We start from the raw sequence: 7,405 nt of genomic DNA on the forward strand, positions 1-7,405 counted from the left end.
GTGTCAACATCTGGACCATATCATGATTACTCTCGTCCATTTGTTGTCTAATCACCTGCGCCGAATTATTTGTTATTGGCAGCACATAAAGTGGTTGTTGATTTAGTCTACTCATGTTTCCGCCATATCCTGACCCTTGTAAAGGTGAAGACATATTGGCCATAGAATCAGATTACACGATAGGACTGTGCACTTGCAGTCACGACTCACATAGACTTAGTCGCGATCAAGTTTTTGGCGCCGTTGCAGGGGACTAATTTAGTCGATATCGTAACTCTAGCGTTACCTAGTATAGACTAAGGCAAATAATTCTTTTTCCCTTTCTACATCTGTCGAGTGTATGCCAAGTACTCGCTGTCAAGGCGAGAAATTAAAGCTATAGTTCGACGAACCCGAGCGTTATCTTATATTAGAATGCCGGATACGAGACTTGATACGGGAACATCGTATCAAGCTAAATCTTCCTGACCTTAACATTCCTACTTTTGAATCAGTTATTCAACTAGAGATGGTCGAAGGAGTGCAAAATCGTCCTCTTAAGTATTATGCAATCCCTTCACAGGATGAACCAGATAACAACATCGCTGCCCCTCGATCGAAGCCAACAATTTCGAGCTAAAACCATCACTGTTTTCAGCCGTATAGAAAAACCAGTTTTCAGGTAGTCTCGCGGAGGACCCGAACCTACACTTGTCAGTATTTTTGCAATACGCAAACATGGTGAAAGCGAATGGTGTCAGCCCAGAAGCTATAAGACTCCGTCTTTTCCCATTTTCATTAAGAAATAAAGCTAGAGCTTGGCTCCAGACTCTGCCATCCCAGTCTGCCACTACGTGGAACGAGTTGAAGAAAGTCTTCTTAGCTCGATATTTCCCACCTAGTAAGACGGTTATGCTAAGAGCCTATATAAACGGGTTTAAACAAAAGGATAATGAATCACTTTTTGAAGCTTGGGAGAGATACAAAGACATGATGAGGTTATGCCCACATCACGGTCTAGAAGAATGGTTGATCATTCACACCTTTTACAACGGTCTCTTGTAGAATACAAGATTGACAATAGATGCCACTGCGGGTGGTGCACTGATGGATAAACCATACAACGAGGCCTATCAACTCATCGAATGTATGGCTCGGAATCATTACCAATGGGGAAGCGAAAGAACCTCTAGAGAGAAACCTCAACTGAAGGGCGACATGTACGAATTAAGTCATCTTGACCATGTCAACGCCAAGGTAGATGCCCTGACTCAAAAGATAGATAGCTTGACCATAACACCAGCAGCCATTATGGCTGCCGTAGCACCAAACTGCGAGATATGCGGAGTTCAAGGGCATACTGCCCCAGCATGTCAACTCTTGACAAGAACCTCCACAGACCAGGTGAACTATGCTCAAGGAAACCCCTACTTAAATACCTATAACCCAGGTTGGAAGAACCATCATAACTTCTCGTACAAAAACAATAATGCATTGTATGCACCTATCCAAGCACCTGCTGTATCACCAGGATATCAAAAAGCTGCCACAAATACTCAAAATGCTCCTAGGAAATCAAACTTAGAAATAATGATGGAAAACTTTATAGCTACTCAAGCCCAAACAAATAAGGATTTCCTAAATCAAAACATACACACTAGTGAGAAAATCAAGCAGTTAGCAAACAAGGTAGACGCATTAGCCACCCATAATAAAATGTTGGAAACACAAATCTCGCAAGTGGCTCAACAACAAGAACTCACTGCTGTTCCTGCAGACACATTTCTTGGACATCCGCAACCAAACCCGAAAGATCATGCAAATGCTATTATACTACGAAGTGGGACCGAACTAGACAAATCGACCGACCCTAGAACTCAAAACCCATCCATGCATCAAGACCCAAGTAAGGTAAATGAGAAGGAAGACGAACAAGAGGAAGATAAAAACGAAGAGGCCGTAGAGAAAGAAGAACCTTATGTGCCTCCACCACCGTATAAACCCCTTATCCCTTATCCTCAAAGACTTGTTAAATCTAAAAGTGTAGGGCAATTTAAAAAAATTGTAGAGCTTCTAAAACAATTGAATATCACAATTGCCTTTACGAAAGCCACAACTCAAATGCTCTCATATGCTAAGTTTCTCAAAGAAATCTTATAACAAGAAGAAGATAGAGGATAACGAAACTGTTACACTTACTGCTGAGTGTAGCGCCATAATACAAAACAATATGCCTCATAAGTTGAAAGACCCAGGTAGTTTCTCCATACCCTATGTAATTGGAAAGTTTGTCACCGACAAAGCACTATGCAACTTAGGAGCCAGTATTAGTTTAATGCCCTTTACCATATGCGAAAGGGTAAAAATGGGAGAACTAAGACCTACGAGGATGTTCGTACAACTTACAGACTGTTATGTTAAATTTCCCGTAGGTATGCTAGAAAACATTTTGGTGCGCATAGGACAATTCTATATTCCTACTGATTTTAGAATCATGGATATAAAAGAGGATTCCAACATCCCTATCATATTAGGAAGACCATTCCTAGCCACATCCGGAGCTATCATAGATGTTAAGAAAGGCAAGCTAACCTTCGAAGTTGGTGAGGAAAAAGTCGAATTTATTTTGACGCAATTCCTAAAGGCACCGGCTATAGACAACACATGTTGTCTACTAGATGTCATCGACGAATGCATAAGAGAAATGGAGAATGAACAAACATTATACTCCGAAATACTGAAAATTCCAAGGCCTCATATTTTTGAAGATGAAAATTTAAGTAAGGAATACCAAGATGACAGCCTAAGCGTGTGCTAGCACTAACGCCCGATCATATGCCTCGCCCAAAGAAACCAGCCCTAGAACTTAACACATTACTCAAAAATCTAAGGTACGAATTCCTAGACACTGAACTTGAGCGACCTGTAATAGTAAATGCAGATTTAAGACATATAGAGACCGAAAAGCTTCTACACGTTTTAAGAAAATACCCAACTCCTTTAGGCTACAATATCCCAGATCTAAAAGGAATAAGCCATTCCATATGCATGCATCACATAATGCTGGAGGAAGACAATAAGACCTCTAGAGAACACCAAAGAAGGATAAATCTCATTCTGAGTTATGTAGTAAAGAAAGAAGTGTAAAAGTTGTTACAAACAAGTATTATCTACCCAATATCCGACAGCCAATGGGTCAGCCCAGTACATGTCGTACCAAAGAAGGGAGGCGTCACAGTTGTTAACAATGAAGAAGGAGAATATATAGCACAAAGAGTGGTTACTGGAAGTAGAATGTGTATTGACTATAGAAAATTAAACAAAGCCACTCAAAAGGATCGTTTTCCTTTACCATTTATCGATCAAATGCTTGAAAGATTGGCTAAGCATTCTCATTTCTGCTACCTATACGGTTATTCGGGATTCTTCCAAATTCCTATTCATCTTGACGACCAAGAGAAAATGACCTTCACATGCCCCTATGGTACATTCGCTTACCGACGAATGCATTCGGACTGTGTAATGCTCCCACAACATTCCAAAGATGCATGATGTCAATCTTCGCTGATTTCATAGATGACATGATGGAAGTCTTCATGGACGATTTCTCTGTATGCGGACAGAGCTTTGAAGGCTGCTTATCGTATCTTGAAATGGTATTAAAAAGATGCGTAAAAGTGAACCTAGTGCTAAACTGGGAAAAATGTTGTTTCATGGTCCGACAAGGAATCGTGCTCAGACACATAGTATCCAACAAGGGGATTGAAGTCGACAAGGCTAAAATAGAAGTTATAGAAAACCTCCAGCCTATGAAAACCGTAAGAGAAATACGAAGCTTCTTAGGACACGCCGGTTTCTACTGGAGATTCATTAAAGATTTCTCAAAAATCACCAAACCATTGACTAGCTTATTGATGAAAGACGCCGAATTCATCTTTGACGACAAATGCCTAGCGGAGTTTGAACAACTGAAAACAACTCTTATTACCGCACCTATCATGCAACCGCCCGATTGGAGATTACCTTTTGAAATCATGTGTGACGCTAGTGACTATGCTGTAGGCGCAATCTCAGGACAAAGAAGGGACAAGAAACTTCATGCAATATATTATGCAAGTAGAACCCTAGACCCTGCACAGATGAACTATGCCACCACAGAAAAGGAACTTTTAGCCATAGTGTTCGCTCTGGATAAATTCCATTCCTACCCAGTAGGAGCAAAGATAATTATCTATACCGATCATGCTGCAATTAGATACCTGTTGAACAAAAAAGACGCTAAACCAAGACTCATGAGGTGGATCTTACTATTACAAGAGTTTGACCTAGAAATCAAGGATAAAAGGGGCATGAAAAACGTCGTGGCCGATCACTTGTCAAGAATGGAAGGTATAGAACCTAAACGAGTGCCTATAAATGATGATTTTCCATACGAAAGACTCATAGCCCAATTAGAAAGCAATACAACTAAAGATGCGTTAACCCATAAGGATACCAAAACAAACGAAGTAGTAGGAGCAATTCACACCCAAACCACACTACCATGGTACGCTGACTTCGTCAACTACTTAGCAGCTAGGGTGCTTCCTGTCGCATCCTGCGAAAAATCAACCGGCGAGCCTAAAAATAAAAACACACAGAGCCGCCACTAAACGTTATTTATCCCAAGATAGGGAAAGGAAACGCTCAGAGAAACCTGGAAAGACATGGTCTCGCGACCAGAGAGAAAAGGTTCGGGAGTCGGTTACGCGAGGGGAAGGTATTAGCACCCCTCACGTCCGTCGTACTCGACGGGATCCACGTCCTAGAATAAAGAAAAGGTTGCTAAACATCACACACACACACAGGGAACGCAGGTGGGGTTAAGAGGAACGAGCTCGATAAGGTATCGCACCTTATGCCTACATATCTCATCTGAACATGAGAATCAGAGCCACTGTAGTTCGGCTTACGCACGCCAAACAACACAAAACAACACAAACAAACAAAGGTGGCAAACATGGAGCCCGACAACCACTGGATGGAATTACGTCGGCATCCGAACCAAAACACGCACAAAACGGCAAACGTGGAGCCCGACAGCCACTTACTGGACTTACGTCGGCATCCGAGCCAAACATGCAATCAGATAACAAACAAACACACGCAAAAAAGAAAAAGGTTGCCCGGAGTGGTCTCGCACGACCACCTGCCTACATACCTCGTCTGGCACGAGGATCAGGGCGATGTAGTTCCCCTGAAAGGGACTAAATTGCTAACCAGAAACCGGGGAAAACACGACACTAGGGAGCTGAGACTCGAGCCTAATGTTGTCATGCAAAGTCACCCTAAGTTCAGGTTTCTACCTACTTGCATCAGTGCGATCTAATCCTAACCAGGAAAGAAGAAAGCATACAAGCATACATCATATATCAAATGAGAACAGGCATCTCAAACAAGCATGTCAATCAGAGATTCACAGAGCACACGCTATAACCAAACAAGAGGCTCAATCAAAGGGGTTTGACCGCCGAAGCGAGTCGTCTGTACATGGTTTTGATTTGCTCTTAACCTTGCCATTACGAGGCTAAGGTGAAGCAGATGAAGAGGTGAAGTGAGGATCAGACCTCACAGCTCATATCCCTAACCAGGGAGAGCGTCTGACAAATGAGCATGGGTCCAGAATGGGGGGACCCTTCTATACTCGGAGACTCTGACTCAATGTGCACTGCACAGGATCTTGGGTTAGGATCTCAATGCTACAACCATGTAATGGGAGCAAGGAGAAGACTCAACTGAATAGTGGGGGGTAGACTGCATACCCCTACCTTCCACCAATTGCCTTACTTGAAGGACTTTCACCTGCTTGGGCTTAAAAATAAACAACCACAATCATTGCCTCTTAAGGAGGACTTCAGACATTTATTTGCCCGGCCCGGTAACAGCCGGGTCTCCAGACTACATGAAGTCAAGAGGACTTACCTCAATGCGAGTTGCTTAAGCAACGCAAAGCAAAAGTTCACAAGGAACTGAGCAACTAAAGTACCTGGAAACAATCCAACACAGTTAGTACTCAGACAGACAAAACCAAACAGCAAGTGTTCAATCAATCAAACTATACAAAGCAATGCACAATAAAGCAAGCTCAAAGCCCAAGCCTAAGCTTCACCACCTACAAAACAATGTTATGTTAGTGTACAAACATCAACAACATCAATTAAATTTAACTTGATTCATTCTCCATGTGCATTATGCTTTTGATCCTGAAAAATCAAGCAAATATTAGCAACAAGACCACTAGGCTAAGCCTAGGGTCCAAAACAAGAAAAAATCCTTAAACAGCAAGGCATTCACAAACCAATCTCAAATTAAAGTCAAACAAGAGCAAACATCATTGGTCTCATGTTTATATCATTCCTTATGCTCATGTTATGCACAAAATAAGGCAAACTAGTTCAAATGAAGCACCAAGCATACAAACAGAACTATTGCATTCAAATCCACATCAAAACAACTTCACAAATTCTCAAATAAATTACACCTAAACAGGGGCTAATCCAGGTATGGCACACCAAATTTGAGCTTAATTGGGCAAATGGAACCATGTCAATGAAAATCAACAAAAACAGACACAATTATAGGCTCCAAATCACAACATCAACATATGAACTCACTTCAAAAATTCATATCTCAATGAAAACAGTAAAGAAATGAGTGAGACCAAAACAGGGATGTCACATCATGTGTCTATTACATGCATATCAAATTTCATGACAATCCAATACCATATGAGCATTTCTCAATCAATCTACCAACCTATGTCACACAAGCTTGCACAATTGGTCAACAGAAATGAAAAATCATGATCAAATAGAAAATGCAATGTAAAATTCTACAAAAATTCACAAAGCTTCCTAACATGTTAACTAAGAATCATGCAAAATTTCAATCAATTTAAACATGTATAGGTCACTCAAATAATTCCAGCAATTTGACATCAAGAGGTGTGACACAAATTGTCACACCTAAGTTACAAAAACCATATCTCAATGGCCAGGTATCAAAAATCCATGAAATTTATATGGAAATAAACATCATCCAGTCAAGAATCACCACAAAAATTGGCAAGAATTTATTTTATGATATGAGCATTTCATGATCAAATTGCCAAAATGTAGCAAAAATGCACACATGTGAAACAAGCCTATGCCAAATGGAATTTCTACCAAGCACAACTTTGACCAATAGGTCAAAAAAATTCTACACAAGTCAAGGAAGTCAACATAAAAATTTCCACAATTTTCTGATTTTTCTACTATTTTTGGTGAATTTTTAAAGGTGTTAGCAATTTTTTATGAATTAAAATGAATTAATTTAAATTAATTAAAATGCCAATGGCATTCTTGTAAATACCAATGGCGCGGGCGGTAAACAGCCAATTTGAATT

The 7,405-nt window shown here is 40.6% G+C and overlaps 1 non-coding gene across 1 annotated transcript; it reads right to left on the minus strand.

The window, feature by feature from the left end:
- Positions 1 to 891: 891 nt before the first annotated feature.
- LOC127133291 (small nucleolar RNA R71) lies at positions 892 to 998 on the minus strand. Its single transcript, XR_007807277.1, has one exon. It is a non-coding gene; the product is annotated as a small nucleolar RNA R71 (small nucleolar RNA).
- Between the last annotated feature and the right edge of the window lie 6,407 nt (positions 999 to 7,405).

Source organism: Lathyrus oleraceus, chromosome 3 (genome assembly GCF_024323335.1).
Source record: "Lathyrus oleraceus cultivar Zhongwan6 chromosome 3, CAAS_Psat_ZW6_1.0, whole genome shotgun sequence".
NCBI classification, from domain to species: Eukaryota; Viridiplantae; Streptophyta; class Magnoliopsida; order Fabales; family Fabaceae; genus Lathyrus; species Lathyrus oleraceus.